Source organism: Macaca thibetana, chromosome 20 (assembly GCF_024542745.1).
Source record: "Macaca thibetana thibetana isolate TM-01 chromosome 20, ASM2454274v1, whole genome shotgun sequence".
NCBI classification, from domain to species: domain Eukaryota; kingdom Metazoa; phylum Chordata; class Mammalia; order Primates; family Cercopithecidae; genus Macaca; species Macaca thibetana.
The window spans coordinates 36,558,292-36,575,794 of NC_065597.1; positions in this window are offsets into that span (position 1 = coordinate 36,558,292).

A 17,503-nucleotide genomic window follows, 5' to 3' on the forward strand; every position below is an offset into this window, starting at 1 on the left:
CTGAGGCCAGGAGTTTGAGACCAGTCTGGCCAACATAGTGAAACCCCATCTCTAGTAAAAATACAAAAAATTAGCTGGACATGGTGGCAGGCGCCTGTAATCCCAGCTACTCAGGAGGCTGAGGCAGGAGAATTGCTTGAGCCAGGGAGGCGGAGGCTGCAGTGAGCCAAGATTGTGCCACTGTACTTCAGCCGAGGCAACAAGAACAAAACTCCATCTCAAGATACAAAAAAACAAACTCAGACCCAAGTCCTTCCTGCAGTCTACAGTGTTCACCATGGCTGGACCCTGGGACCCCTCTGCCAACCACATCTCAGGCCATGAATCCCATCAATCTCCTGTAAGTCCTGAACCAGAGGGCCTTCCTCTCTACCTGTAAAGCTCCCCACTCCCGACACCCTTCCTCCAGGTAAAATCTGATCATCCTTCAGCTCCTAGTCAGTCACACCTTCTTCAGAGAAGTCTCTCTGATAGCCCTTGGCAAGCCCAACATGAGTCTCTCTTGCATGATTCTCACTGCAGTGAAAACTGTATAGCATTTGTTTGTGTTATTAATGGAGGACGGAGACCTTGTTTTGTTTTTGTTCAGCTGTGTACTCCCATGGCCTAATCTCATAATGCTGGCACTCGGTAAATATTGATTGATCAAATGAATGAATGAATGAATCAATGAATGAATGAATAAATTTCAAGTCCTTCCTCCCGTTCTGTCTACCCAAATATTCAGCTTAACTTAGGCTAATTCAGGTCAAAGTCCAAGTCTTCTGTGTGTAACTTTCTTGTGACGTTTTTCACATGCTTCCTTATTCCACAATCATTGCAAGTCTGTCTTTCCTTCTCCTGCAGTGCCTAATACCTGCTGAGCCTTGGTTGCCATACACACTTAGAACATGGTTGCCAAATTGACCTGCAGTGGCTGGACTTGATGCAGAAAGACCCTTGCAAGGCATCCCTGTTGTACCCTGCGGAGTCTGGCTCTGCCCATCTCCCTGACTGCACCATCGTCTCCACCTTATTTATGCCTCTCTACTCATGACAGCCGTCTTGCTCTTCCAACACAAGCTATTCCAGCCTCAGGCCATCTGCGCTGGCTGTTTCCTCTGCCTGGAAGGTTCTTCCTCCAGGTCTTGGCAGGATTTTCTCCCCCTCCTAATTCAGGTAACTGCTCAAATGTTACCTCTTCAGACAGGTCTTCTTTATTGAAGTAGTACCCCTAGCCTTTCTCTCTACTTCCTCACCCTGCTTTAAAAGATTGTTTATTATGGTTTTTTATCAAGGCACTCTATATATTTATTTGTTTATTTTCTAACCTTTCACTGGGAAGCATATTCCATAAGAGTAAGAGCTGTCTTATCACAATCCCCACAGCCTCTGGTGGGTGCCTACCACAGAGAGGTTCAATGAACACCAGCTATTGTTTATGGTTTCAATGAATTGGCTAGTTTTGTCACTGAAGGAAAAATCAAGAGATTTAACTTGATTGGTGTTTTAGTCATATTATAATAGATATTTTGTCATTCCCATAAAAATGGGAGGAACTGTCTTCCAAAATCCAATTTATTTGCTCTCTATTTCACTCTCCCTCTGTCTCTGTCTTTCTCAATCAATCAAAGTCATATGCATACATACACATACAGCACATACTTACAACAACTTTATTAGATCATTAGTTGAAGGAATGGAAAGTTGATAATCTTTGATTTTGTTCTTCATGTGTTGTAGATTTCAAATAAATTAAGCTAGTTCTAAGAAAACAAAGTCCGAATTTTGCAATTTTCTGAGAATTATTGGAACCATGTCTTCAACACAAGATATTAGTCTATAAATATTTTCAGTGCTTAGTGTACTAATTACATTTTGGTGCTGATTCACACTTAAATGCTTTCATATTTTCCCCACATGCTTGTTGAAGTGTACATATTTTTTTTTCCCAGAAAAGCACATAAAATACAAATCTTTCTACTTCAAAGCAGCAGCAGAGGAGTTAGAGTTCTAAATATTCTCTGATTTAGAATGGTGTTCCACTAGCATGAAACCAACATTTCATCAAAGTGGTTTGCTTCAATCAGGATTGTACCGGTGAGATATAAATTATAAATCATATCTTCTGTTTTACATGGGAAATGGGAGCTCTGAGGTGGATCGTGCTTGAACAGATGGGCTTGAGGTAGTTTCATGTCTTCTGCTGCTTATGTTTTGCTTCTAAAGTCATTTTCAAAGATTCCATCATTAACTTCAGAGACACCAGGCAAGGAACCTGCAGCAACTAAATATGGGTTTTGACAAAGGTTCTAGCAGCTAGACAAGGCAGGGTGACCTGAGGTGACTGGAGAAGCACAAACAAGCAGCCTAGAGGGGTGGGCGGGAGAGAAGGGAGCTGGGAGAAGAGCTAGGATAAAGCCATATGCCCCCTCCCTCCTTCTCAGTTCCTTTCCCTCAGACAGGGAACGAAGGGAAAAGAATGTGGAATGGAGTAGCAGAAGTCCTGGCTTTTAGGTCTAACTCCATCTGCAACCCATGGTTAATCCTGAGGTTCTGTTTCTCACCTGGAATGCAAGGAGATTGGACCAGGTCTGCACTGATATGCTGCAATTCTGCTGTGTGAGTTGTTAAATATGGAAATCCTGGTTGGAAAAAACCCTCCTATATCATTTTCCAGAGCTCCTGTAACAACCACAGTCTGGGGGATTTAAAACAATAGAAATGTATTCGTATTTGTCAGTTCTCATGCTGCCATAAGAAATATCCAAGACTGGGTAATTTATAAAGGAAAGAGGTTTAATTGATTCACAGTTCCACGTGGCTGGGGAGGCCTCACAATTGTGGATGAAGATGAAGGAAGAGCAAAGGGACGTCTCACATGGTGGCCAACAAGAGAGAATGAGATCAAAGTGAAAGGGGAAACCCCTTATAAAATCATCAGATCTCATGAGACTTATTTACTACCACGAGAACAGTAGGGGGAAAACCAGCCCCATGATTCAATTATCTCCCACCAGGTCCCTCCCACAACATGTGGGGATTATGGGAGCTACAATTCAAGATGAGATTTGGGTGGGGACACAGCCAAACCGTATCAGTATTCTCTCGCTGCTCTGGAGGCTAGAAGTCCAAACTCAAGGTATCAGCAGTTGACACCTTGCTCCCTATGCAGGCTTTGGGAGGAGAATCCTTCCTCGTCTCTTCCAGCTTCTGGTGGCCCTGGTGTTTCTCGGCTTGCAACAGCATCGCTCCAACTTCTGCCTCTGCCTTTCCACGGCCTTCTTGTCTGTGGTTCTCTCTACACCTTCTCTTTAGGCCCACCCAATATCCAGGATGATTGCATCTTGAGGTCCTTAACTGATTACATCTGCAAAGACTCTTTTTCTAAATATGGGCACCTTTCTGAGGTTGTACGTAGATATGAACGCTATTGTGGGGTGGAGGGGACACACTATTCCACCCACCATATCCCCTGAGTGCCTCTGCTGCCCTAGCTTTCTTATGACCTCCGTTGGGACTCCTTGAAACTCTTCTAGATCCAGCAACTAATGTGTTAATGCTTGGCACAGTAGGGTGCCCTGGGGCAAAGCCCCAGGCCTCTATGCAGGACTAGAAGATCCAAGGGCCTTGTCTACTTGGGCATTCTGACCCATACAAGGAGTGAGCATGGGTGAGCTCAGTGAGGACTACAGAGACTTCAGAGTTAGGTAGAGGGAAGATAGTGATTAGGGAGCATATTCTAGGGAAATTGGGGCCCTGTGTGATAGTGGTGGTGGTAATGGTAGTGGGGTGTGTGTGTGTTATGTGTGTGCTTGCATGAGTGCACATAGCTGCGATGGGGACATGTGCCAAGAATAACCTCTGGTTGGCAAAACTAGATGTCCTGGTGATGTGGCTGGGCGAAGTGTGTTTCCTACACCTCAACCATTCCTCATGTTATTCCTTTGTCTGCAATGCTCTTCTTCCTCCTTTTCTTGGGCCACGCTCCCATGTTTCAAGGTTTTCTGGAATTTTGTTCAAACCTGTTGTGCCGAGGATCCATTTCCCATCCTTCCCCTGCAGGAGAGGGAGGAGGCTGCAACCTACACACTGCATTTCCCAGAGCTGGGTCAGCCGGCCTCTGGCCGCATTCAACCAAGGGGAAGCACTTCTGAGACCTGGAGGGTGAAAGGAAGAGAGAAGCCAGCGTATTTCCCACTTTCCCTCGGCGTCTGGTGGAATCCGCAGCAGCAGCTGTTTTCTCTGTGGCTCCAGTTCCCACCGGATAGACCTGCCATTAGTCCTTTATTCTCTGCTGTCCCCTGGTCCTCAGCTCCCATGTCTACCCCCTCCTTTATCTCTGCAGCTCAAGGGTGCAGCGTATCTTGCTATAGTTGCCATCTTGGCTGCCTCACAATCCCATGTTTGGCTTATGTCCTCTATCATTGGTAGCCAATTCCCTGTATTTAATTCCTTCTGTTTTAAATACTCAAACTATTTGACTGACGCTCCTTTGTTGTATCACCAGTCACTGTATTGGCATTCACCCATTTACTTCTGTGCTTCCCTAATGAGACTATGAACTTGTAGAGGGCAGGACCTCTGTCTTACCAGTTTTTGATACCTCTCCCCCTACCAGAGGCTTCCTCTCCCATCTGTTCTGTCCAGGGCCTTGTACATAGCAGACTTATATCAAATGTCTGTTGGTTGAATGAATACATGATAGACAAAATTGGCTTTTCAGGAGCTTGTAAACTGACAGGTATATTGTCTTATATTGTCTTATATTTCCTTGACATAACTTACAGGAATCTGTTCTTTTACTACATAGCACTTATCACAATGTGTAATTGTATAGCTATATGCATGCTTTTTTTGATTAATGCAAGTCTTTTCTCTCCAACTACAAGGAGCAAAGTGTGGAGCAGTTTGCTTAGGTCTGCATTATCCCAGCACGGTGCTTAGCACACAGAAAGTGATTGTGAGATCCGTGTTAAATGGAGAACCCAGGTAGACCTTTAGGAGCCAACAGGTGAAAGCAACCCAAGAGTCCATCAACAGATGAACAGATGAACATCATGTGGTTTAGATATACAATGGGATGCTTTTAGGCCTTAAAAGGAAGGAAATTCTAATACATGCTGCAACATGAATGAATCTTGAGGACATTAGGAAAGTGTAAATCAAAATCACAATATCACCTCACACATATTAGGAGGGCTATTATCAAAAAAAAGATAGTGTTGGGAAGGATGTGGAGGAATTAGAACCCTTGTGGACTGCAGGTGGGAATGTGAAACCATGCAGCTGCTGTGGAAAACACTATGGCATTTCCTCAAAAATTTAAACAGAATTACCATATGATCCAGCAATTCCGCTTCTGGGTATATACCTCAAAGAACTGAAAGCAGAAACCCAAGCAGATATTTGTAGAACAGTGTTCATAGCAGCATTATTCACAATAACCAAAACGTGGAAACAACCCAAATATCTGTTGATGAATGAATGGATAAACAAAGTATGATATCTACATAGAAGGAAACATTATTCAGCCTTAAAAAAGAATGAAGTTCTGTTACATGCTGTGACACAACTGAACCTGGAGGACATAATGCTAAGTGAAATAAACCAGATGCGAAAGAAGAAATAATGCACAATTCCACTTATACAGCTTCCTAGAGTGGTCAAATTCATGGAGATAAGAAGTTCCTGGGTGCGGTGACTCATGTCTGTAATCCCAGCACTTTGGGAGGCTGAGGCAGGCAGATCACTTGAGGTCAGGAGTTCGAAACCAGCCTGGTCAAAAAGGTGAAACCCTGTCTCTATTAAAAACACAAAAATTAGCCGGGTGTAGTGGCAGGTGACTGTAGTCCCAGCTGCTTGGGAAGCTGAGGCAGGAGAATTGCTCAAACCCAGGAGGCGGAAGCTGCAGTGAGCTGAGATTGTACCACTGCACTCCAGCCTGGACAGCAGAGTGAAACTTCGTCTTAAAAAAAAAAAAAAAAAAAAAAAAAAAAGAAATAGAATGGTGGTTGCCAGGGAATGAGGGGAGGGGAAAATAGTGAATTATTATTTAATAGGTACAGTTTCAGTTTAAGAAGATTTAAAAAGTTCTGGAGATATATGGTGGTAATGGTTGTCCAGCATTATGCATGTACTTAATACCACTAGATTTATGCTTAAAAATGGTTACAATGATAACGTTTATGTTATATATAATTTGTCACAAAGGAAAAAAAGTGAAGACTAGAATACAATGCTCTAGATTTGCAGACTTCCAGAATGTATCATTGAAGGCACATGGGCTTTTTGAAAAACTAGATTCTGATTGACTAGCTAAAAATCATCATGTTGATTGGTTTTGCTTCAAATCAAAACCAATTAAATTCAAGAGTCAGAAACACCAGGCAGACACTGCTTCCTCGAGACCCCTCAAGACCCTCCTTATTATGACGTGGGTGGATGAAACAGCCCTGAGTTCTGGCCCGCATGCCGAGCCGACATCTTACAGCCCCGCATGCCACTTGGACACAATCAATATTGTCAGTGTTTGTGCAAGCAGCTCTTAATACCAGAAGCCGAGGAGGCAGGTGGATAATTTTGCAGTGAGGGAGGAGGAAAGCAGGCCGACCAGGTATCTGTTACTCAGAGAGAGATGAAAGAGGAATCAGCAGGCTTTTTTCTAAGCTGAAAACAGCCTGCATAAGCTGATCATGGGTGGCTAGCTGGGCAGCAGGAATTTCTTCCATTATGATTGACCAGGCCAGGAAATCTTCTCTGGGCTGCTTGTGTTAATAGATTGTTAATGACTGATGTAGGGGGTGCCTTTTATGCCACCAAAGGAAAGGCAGAAACAGGGCCCTGACTTTGGAGTGGATGACTACACCAGCACTTGTTCCCTTGCAAAGACAGAATTTTAAAACATTTATGGTAGCTGAGCTTGAGCCAGGCTGCAAACAGCTCATGGAGGAATGAAACGATCTTGTCTGGTGTTCGCCTTCCTTTGTTCTTTCACTCAGGCATTAAAAATACAGCAGCCTAAAAGGAGAAAATAAATTTCAAAGATCCTCCTAGATGTCAGGTGCAAAGAGGAGGTAAGATGTAGGGTGAGTTTGCTAAACAGATAAAGCAAGTGGGTAGGAGATGCGCAGTAGATTCTTTGGAGACAAGGACTTAACTCTGTCTTGGCTCCTCAAAGTCTCCTTGGAGAATTTCTCATACATGGGCCTGGTGCACCTGCTGCCCTGTTGCCTGGGTTAGGGGCTTTTGCAGAACATTTCAGAGAAATGCTGAGTTTTTCTTAAAAAACAGTTTTTCTCTGTGTTCTCGACCCAGCTAAGCTGATTATTTTTAGAAAGTGACATGGCTTGAATACTTAAAAACAATAAACATATTTATTTATACATCCTATAAATACAGAAAAGCATATAAAGCATAAATGTGCACTTTTCTACGTTATGTTCTTATATGCATATGTTTGCCAATTGAGTGCTCCATTTGCATCAATAAACCTAATACTGGGTTGAGCATGTTGTGTTCCAAGGACCAAAATTATTTCTTTGGAACTCTCTTTCCATTGCAGATCAGATTCTCACATACTTCGATAATGGCTAGTAACTACAATGACTGTGGACTTTATCTTTTAAATGATAGGATTTGAGAGTATCTGTGTAAACCTCTTTTGAGATGTAAAATACCTTTGAGAGTAAAAATGTACAACGGCCATAAACTGGAATTGTCCCAGAAAGCTGGGATGTATGTTCACCCTACCAATAACAAATAACAGTAGACATTGATCAAACATCGAATGTTCTTGATTCTCTGTTGGCCACTGTCTCAACCTATCCACTCTGTGCCCCATTCTTCCTGCTCTGTGCTCTAGGAGGTGAACTCCTGTGGACTGCACCTCTGGCTCCCTTGCCCTTGGATTCAGCCAATGGGAGGCCTAGCACCTCTTTATGCACACCATCTCATGGAGTTCTTACAACAGTCCATGAAGCAGTTACTATTGTTATCCCCATTTTGTAGATAAGGAAACTGAGGTACAGGAAGGTTAAGTCATTCTCTAAGATGCACAGCTAGACAGTAGTGGAATAAGATCTTACAAGAGTGACTGGAATCTGGGGATATTGAGGTGAGTCTTGCTCAAAACCACTCTCAACCTAATGACTTGAGAGCCTCTGACCACATCCCAGGGTAACCAGGTATCTTTAGCTGTTCTGTGCGAACACTGAGGCTCAGGGAAGAAACTCATAAGCATAAGACTCAAGTGAGCTTTCTTCAGGCAAATAAGGCACAGACTGTCTATATCTTCCTCTTTTTTTGTGAGTTGTTGCCTTAATATTGTAGACCAATATGGTTCTCAGACCTGATGCATCAGAGTTGCCTAGGAACTTATTAAAAATGAAAAATCCTGGGCCCTACCCCAGACCTACTAAATCATATTCTCTGTGATGGGGCCCAGCAATCTGTGTTTTAACAGAGATTAACCAAGCCCTCCAAGGGAACTGATGCTCTGGCTCTTGGGCTCTTGTGGCTTCTGTGCTGAAGCCTGGCACTATCTGGCTGGAGCTCTTTGGGATTTCCCAAAGTCTTCCTTTGTCTCAATGGGATTGAGAACAGAAGAGAAGATGACATGAAAACCCCAGCTCCCCTTCCTCCCTGACTCTCCTGTGGGCCTCGTCTCTATTTGTGCAGCTGTTATAATCATTGAAACAGTTGTTCATGAATATTTCAGGGCTGCTGACAAATCCTGAGCCTGATTAGCAGGGTACAGAGACAGGAACCCCAGAACTGACTGACAGTACAGCCTCTTGCTCATCCTAATGGGGCCTCCAGATCAGGAAGAAGGAGGCCTTGGTAAACATGGAGCCCATATCTGATGGAGAAAGAGTCTATGCCTAACTTTCTCCATGCTGAGAAGCTTCTACAGGAGGAGTTATGGAAACATTATTAACATTGCACTATATGTGAGGTTCTGTTACTTTGTAATAAGCAGCAGAAACTACATTAAGAGAGAAACAAAAGAAGTTTATTAGAGGGTGTATTAATTTGAGTTCAATCAGATAAATAGAACCAGCAGAAGATATATGTTAATAGGTTTATGGCAAGGAATTGGCTTACGTAATGTGGAGCTAGCTGGGCAAGTCCTTAATCTGTAGGACAGGCTTTCTGGAAGGGCAGGTTGGAAGTCTCGGTCATGGGCTGAACTGCTGTCCACACGTAGAATTTCTTCTTCTGGTCTTTCACCTGATTAAGTCAGGCCCAGTCAGATTATTCAGGATCATCACCCTTACTTAAAGTCAACTGATTAGGAGTTTTAATCACATCTACGAAATACCTTCACAGTAACAACTAGATTAGTGCTTGATTACATAACTAGGGACTATGGTCAAGCCAAGTTGACACATAAAACTGACCATCACAGAGGGACATGGAGTGGTTCCAAAAATATAGAAAAAGCCACACTGGGAGAATCAAGGACTATTCTGGAAGGCCAATTAGCAAAAGCACTTGGAATGCTCCTTCTGGGAACCATATTTAGGGAGAATTATTGCAACCAATTTTGACCTCAAGTCACTTCTGCTCAGAGTTACAGTTCCTGAGTCTATATGATACCTTCAATTCAGTCACCAAAAACCACAGTATCCTTCACTCTTCTCCATTTCATATATGTATTTCCCCCCCTCACAGTGAGAACACTGTGTCCCATCACAACTGATGTATTTATTCATTTGCCCTATCCTACAATATATGCAAAATAGTTTCAGAGTTAGTACATCAATATTCCTATTAACAAAAACTACTCTCAGTAAAGTTCAGGATTTCTTTTTATGCTTTTTGTTCTTAGACTGTATCCCACTATAAGTGGACAGTCAGAATATTGTGTTCAAAAGTTGCTAGAGTTACTTGTTTTGTGGGTGTATGGTTATATTATAATTGTGATATACACTTCAATTCATTCTTTTCCATTTGTGTTTGGTGTTAGGGTTTACTTTCTGTATTCTTTTAAATTTACTGTTGTTCTTTTAAAATATTTACAAAATTCAAATATCTAAACCCTATTTAAGAGGAAACAAGCAGTGAAGTTTCCTTCCAATCCCTTTCCCCTTTTCCTTTTTCCTATCTACCCATTATAGGAAATTATTTTCATTCATTTTTGTTTGATCTTTCCTGGGTTTCATTTTATAAAAATAAGTAAATACTATATATACTCTTACTTGCCCTTCTTTCTTACACAAATGGTAGCATATTATATACATGTTTAATATTTTTTTGGTAGAGACAGGGTCTCATTATGTTGACCAGGCTAGTCTCCAGCTCCTAGCCTCAGGGGATTCTCCCACCTCAACCTCCCAAAGTGCTGGGATTACAGGCATGAGCCACCACACCCAGCCTTAAAATTTTTAATTGTGGTTAAAAAAAAAGAATACATATTATGAAACTTAGCATCATAACCATTTTTAAGTATATAGTTTAGTAGTGTTAAGTATATCCACATTGTCGTGCAACAGATCTTTAGAACTTTTTCATCTTGCAACCCAAAAGCTCTATATCCATTTAAAAACTTTACATTCCCCCTCTTCTCCCAGCCCATGGAAACCACCACACTACTTATTGTTTCTCTGACTTTGACCACTTTAGATAGTGGAATCATACAGTATTTCTCTTTTTATGATCAGTTTATTTCGCTTCTCATCATGTCCTCAAGGTCACATATATATTTGTTTGTATTGTACTTTGTTACTTAAAAATAGTTTCTGGAAGTCACTCCATATTGGTTAAGCAAGATCTCTCTCATTTTCTTTTGTGGTTGTATAGTACTCTGCTGTATGGTTACATAATAATTTATTCAACTAGTCCTCTGTGGATAGGCATTTAGGTCGTTTTCAATATTTTACCATAACAAAAATGTTATAGCAAAGAACCTCATGCACATGTTATTTATATTTGTAAAGATTTATTTCCTGGGTAGATTTCTAGAAAAGGGATGGCTGTGTCCAAGGGTAGAGGTATAAGCAGTCTTGTTAAATGTTGCCAAATCCCCCTCCCTAGGAGGCATGCTGTCTTCCATTCCCTCCAGCAATCTAGGAGAGCCCCTGTAGCATCTCCAACAAAGTATGTCCATAAGCTTTTGAATTTTTGCTTAAGTGATAAGTGAGCTATGATGTCTAGGTCTAATTTGTGTGTCTGTTACTATGAGTTCAACTGAACATCTTGTTATGTGTTTAAGGACTATTTGCATATCTTTTTGTTGTGAATGATGAAATGGATTTCCCCATTTTGAGATTTTTATCTTTGTCTGTCTTTCAGAGACCACACTTTTGACAACTACACTTGTTATAAGTAGAAAATAACATAAAGTTCGATGTTTAAAGTCATTGTTAACTTTTTTTGTACAGTATCCAATACTTTTCTTCCTAAAACCATCAGAATCTTTCTTTTGGGGAATGTACCATTGTGTGGAAGCTCAACAGTCCAAATCCACCTTTTCTCTCTCTACCTGGGCCATGATAGTGGTGAGTACAATTAAACCTAGGCAGTCAGGCACAGCTCTCAGACTCTGAATCTTGAGCATGAGGTTCTAGGACACAAGAAAATCAGTTATCACAAGTAGTGATGGTGTCAAGTTCTTCCATCAGCTGTGCCAGGAAGCTCTGGGAGGATCTTGCAGTGCAACTCTCCTGGAACTGCTGGGTACCTGCTGGTTCCCAGTCTGCTCTTTCTGGCTCTGGTTGAGGCTCTCAGTCCCAGCAACTTTCCAGGTAACTAACAGCTTCTGTTTACTCTCTGCAGAGTCAGTTTCTGTTGCTTACTCTTTGTGATGATTAATTTCATGTGCCAACTTGACTGGGCTAAGAAATGCCCAGATAGCTGGTAAAATATTATTCTTGGGAGTGCCTGTGAGGGAGTTTCCAGAAGGGATTAGCATTTGAATTATAGACTGAGTAAAGAAGAGCTGTCCTCACCAATGTGCGTGGGAATCATTCAATCTGTTGAGGGCCCAAATAGAACCAAAAGGCAGAGGAAGGTGGATTTGCTCTCTGCTTGAGCTGGAACATCCATCTTCTCCTGCTCCTGGACTTTGGCACTCCTGGTTCTTAGTCCTTCAGGCTTGGACTGGAACTTACACTGCTGGCTCTCCTGGGTCTCGGGACTTTGGGTTTGAGCTGGAACTACACCATTAGCTTTCATCTTTCAGAAAGTAGATAATGGGACTTCTCAGCTTTTGTAGTTGTGTTTGCCAATCCCTCATAATAAATCTTTTTCTATGTCTACATATATCCATGTGGTTCTGTTTCTCTGGAGAATCCTGACTAATACACTCTCAATCATCCAAATTCATTTTTTCATTTGACAATAATTTTTGAGCTCCTACTAAGGCACTGTTCTGGATGTGAGAAATATAGCTATGAAAAACAGAAAAATCCCTGCCTTCCTGGAGCTTGTGGTTTAGTAGGGAAGAGAGACAATACAGAAGATAAGTAAGGAAGAGATACGGAACACTGAAAGTGGTAAGGGCTTTGGAGAAAAATGAAGTAGAGAAAAGGGACAGGAAGTGGGGTGAGTGGGTGGCAATTTTAAAGGAGGTAGTTGGGGAAGGGCGCACTGAGAAGTTGACTGTTGAGTGAAGATTTGAAGGAGATGAGGACTCAAGTCATACAGATAACTGGGAGTAAAAGGTTCAGACTGGGTACAGTGGCTCACAACTGTAATCTCAGCACGTAGGGAGGCCAAGGTGGGAGGACTGCTTGAGGTAAGAAGTTCAAGACCAGCCTGGTGAACATACTGGGACCTCATCTCCAAAAAAAAAAAAAAAAAAAAAAAAAAAAAGAAAGAAAGAAAGAAAGAAAGAAAGAAAGAAAAAAATATATATATAATTAGCCAGGCATGGTAGCACATGCCTGTAGTCCTAGATACCCAAGAGGCTGAGGCTGGAGGATCACTTGAGCCCATGAGTTATGATTGTACCACTGCACTCCAGCCTGGGCAACAGAGGGAGACCCTGTCTCAAAAACAAAAAACAAGCAAAAAAAAAAAAAAAAAAAAAAAAAAAAAGATTCCAGGCAGAGGGACAGAAGGGGCACTGGCATTGTAGTAAACATGTACCTGGTATGTCTGAAGACATCCATGGGCTTAGAAGTGAGCAAACATGGGGAAGGTCATAGATGAGGGCCAAGAAGTAAGGGTGGAGTAGGACCCAACTGTACAGGGTCCTATAGACCATTGTAAAGATCTGGGATTTTTCTCTGAGGGACATGAGAACCACGGAAGATTCCTGAGCAGAGGAGTGGCATGACAAGACTTATTTAACAGAACCTCTCTTGCTCCTGAGTCCAGAATACATTATAGGATGCAAGGTAGGATGGACAATGAGGAAAAATAAGTGATGCAATAATCACAGAAATGATGATGCTTTAGATCCCAGGTGGTACTAGGGAGTAGCTGCGATGAAAAGATATTTTAAAAGTTTCTCCATGTCCCCCCTATGACAGCATTATTTTAACTCACTGTGGTCTATGTACTATACTTGCAGAACCCCTGTATTATGCAATAAAGGTTTATGTTTCATGCCACGGACTAGAAATGCTACTGAGTTCAAAGGAGAGGTGATTGCTGAGGGTGGGTTGGCTCAGATTGTCTTATTTGTCCTCATAGCAACAGCAGAATGGAAATATCATTTTAATGGTGCAGAAGAGCAAATGGAGATTTTAGCTCTAGTGGGGGAATCAGACAAAAAATTTAAAAAGTAAATCAATGAGAAAACGACTATACATAGGATACAAGGAAGAAGAAAATGAGACTGAGATAGGAATTGGAAGAATGGGAAAAATCTAAGAATTTCTCTATTCTAAAGGAAGAAAAAGAGCCAGCTATGAAAAGAATAAAACAGGGGAGGTGTGTCAGGCAGTGGGAACAGCATGTACCAAGGCCCTGAGGCAGGAGTATGGGGGCTATGCTAGAAGAACCGCTGGAAGGAGTTTGGATTTTACTCTAACCAGCTCCCTCTGTTCCTCGCCTATTTCACATGCATATATATGTGCTGTGTTTAGCTCCAGTTCAGCTGTTTTGTTCTTTGGGGTAGAATGTGGAGCCATTTCTTAATTGCTCTATATTTAGCTTTGTTTAAAAATCTATAATTTAAAAACCACCAAGGGCTGGGTTGGTAATTCAGCTTCCATGGTCCATTTAATCTTTGGCCTTCACTGCTGAGCCAGCCCACCAAGGCGACAGCCTGTGCCAGTCATGATGGAAGTGTTTGTTAGCAGAACATCTGCTCCCCTAAAGTTGGCCTGGGTCCAGTTGCCGAACCCCAGAGCTAATCCCGGGGCCCCTTGATTTAGTTTCCTACAAAGAAAGGCTGGAGAACAGAACAGCTGGGGTATGGTGGAAGGGAGGTGGTGAATGGCATCTTGAGTCCTGTGTCAACTCAAGTCTGTGCTGTGCTATTTACATGCTTTATCACTTCCTCTCTCTGGACCTCAGTTTCCTCACTTGTCCAGTGGATTGGATCACATCAGGTCCTAGATCTAGGGGACATTTTTATTCATTGTGAATAGAACTGTGTATTAGCACAAGCACTTGTGGAGTCATTTGACAATATCTATCACAATTTAAATGACACTCATTGATCCAGCAGTTCCACCTTTAATAATTTTTCTTCCAGATACATCCACACAATTGTACAGATAAGCAGGTACGAAGAATTCTTTTTAGCACTCTTTGTGGTTGCAAAGTATTGGAAACAACCTAAATGTTCATCAGTAGAAAATTGGTTACATAAATTATGGTGCATCCACAGAAAGGAATACTATGCAGCCTTTGGAAAGAATAAGACAGATCTCTATGTATGGATAAGGTATGATGCCTGAAATATATTATGTAAAATGCAAAATATTGTGTGCATTCATGTATTTTAAAAAGGTGATGATGTAATATGCATACATATGCATATTGTATCTCTAGAAAGAGACACAGGAAACAGAGAACAGAGATTGTCCTGGGAGAGTGCAGGTCAGGGTGAGAGGGCACCTTCTTTTTCACTATTTATTTCTTTTATACTATTTGTAGTTCTTTCTGCACACGTCAGTTTCATAGCCAAAAATTAAATAGATTTTCTTAAATGTTCTAACTGCCTGTGGAATAAGATAGGTAACATAAGGGACTTTGTACTTTATACTCAGGTAATGCACTGAGTATAGAGTCACAGGGAGTCATGGGGACTTTGGTGAGTTGGAGTGCTCGAGTTTACTCAGCAGGACAGCTGTCACTCAACCCTACTTAACTGTGACCACGGAGCAAGGGGCCAAGGTGGCCAGAGCTGACTTCTCCAGAGAAAGAGAAATTCATATTTTAATACAAATTCTTCTGATGCTTAAGTGTTGGCAACAACACTTATAAACAAAACACTCTGTAGGTCTCGAAAGTCCGGAGTCAGTGTTTGCTCCTGGTACACAGTTTGTAGCTGCTGAGTTTTACTTTTCCTTTCAGCTTTAAGGATCCTTCCCTGGGAAACATACAAATATTACAGGCACTTTTGCACAGGCACGAGGGGTCTTTTTCAGATTGATATGGGTTGGAACGGATGACTCTGCCAATGGTGACCGTGGCCAGTGAGGCAAAGTGATGACTCCACACCAACTGCCATGGTGAGTAGAAAAAGCTCTGTTCTTGCATAGGCATGTGATGCCTGGCCTGAGGCCAGTTTTGAGCACTTTGAAAATGGCAGAGTGAGGATACGCATTGCCATGGGGACACAAGACCTGAGCAGCCATCCTTGCTTCAGCCAGCCCTTGCAGAATTTTCAGTCCCAAAGGGGTAGTTCAGTAAAGCCAATGATATGCACATTCAGATCTCAATTCTACCCCAACAAAGTCACCTCCCCTCAATGGATAGACATGCAGGCCCGTTATCAAACACACATCCTAGAACATACTAGAATGGAAATGCTGTTTATTAAGAGCTGTGTTTGAGCCCAGAAAGAGGTTATTTTCTACCACACTGAAATGACTTGACATAGACAAAAGAAAATGTTTGAAACAGAATAGTAAGGAAAATGTCTACAACAGAAGAACAATTTCTTAAAGAATGCCTGTCTTTGCTACTAGTATCAATACACTTTTACTGTCTACACTTACACAACCGCAAGTAAAAAGGAGCCTTCTAATGTGTTGAAGTTAAGAGCCAGACAAGAAAGATGTTAGAATTGAACAGGCGATAAATAATGTATTAAAAAGCAATTATTTTCCTCCATCTAATAGTTAGTAGTTGCCTGTTTCCCCTTGAATGAATCTGTTTCTTAAACTATACATCACACACAAAAATGAAAACAACAATAAAGCTGGCCTTTCTACCTCAAAAGCCTGATTATGGAGGAAGCATGGCCCGGTTGGCAAAGCTGCATGCCGCCGGTCAGCAGATCACAGGAAGGCGATTATCTAGACACACAAGACTCTTCTGAACAATCTTGGAAGAGAGACCTCAAAGACACACAAAAAGGTGATTGCAGAGGTGGAAGGCATCAGCCCTGTGAGGGAGATCATTGCAGCGTTTCCCCAGTTACAGGCCTGGCTGCAAGACAGAGTTCTTCATATAAAACACGCACACGCAAATCAACACCGGAGCCTGAAAGTCCTTGTACAGCTGATTTAGATGCTTCTGTACCTCAGCAAGCCCTGATGGGGAGATGGTGCTCTGTCTTACATCGCTAATGAATTCTCAGTAGGGCATTTCTGAGCTTCTCCTCTCCTCTGCCTGCCTCTCCTCTCTCCCTGTCCAGCCCGTCCTCGGTAGAATCAGAGCAGGAGCTGTTAATGGGTGAGGGCCAGATTCTAAGTGCCAGGCTCTGGACTGGGAGCTCTCAGACATTACCTCTTTCCAATCTCAAATCAACCAAACCAGGAAGAAATAGAGATTCGGAAACAGAACGAGGCAGCTTCAGGATTTGAACTCAGGACTCTCTACCTCCAATGCCCAAGTTCTTTCCACTAAGAAAACCACAAGCTCCTAACACCCTCTTTCCCCTCCTATCTCTGTCAGTATCTCGACTCCAGCACAGACAGCACTCTCTGAAACATTCATTAAAACCACTTTGCTCATGCCCTTTACCTGGGATCCTCTCCCCCTATCTCTGTCGTCCTGTGCATGGCTTTCCATAGCTCTGGGAAACTTGCTCTCTCATCTTTACTGGTGAGCACCCTGCCTGGTTCTATGGTTCACTGTGTGCATATCTGTATCCTAGCCCAGTTATTTCCTAGGGCACATCTGCAGCAACAGCCCACTTTCCATAGTTCTTGTTACACTATTACACTTGGCCCAGTGTAAACGTGGGTTAGTTCTGGCCCCAATTCTACTACTTGTCAACTCTGTGATCTTTGGCTGGTGATCCGATGTTTCCTGGCCTTGTTTTCCTCATTTTGATGGAGCTAACAATCCCTGTCCTAACAGAGGTCTTTGATGAAAACAATGAGAATAATGAATTGGAAACAATGTCTTAAACTTGTAAAATTAGTTTTGTCATTATAAATATTTACATCTCACA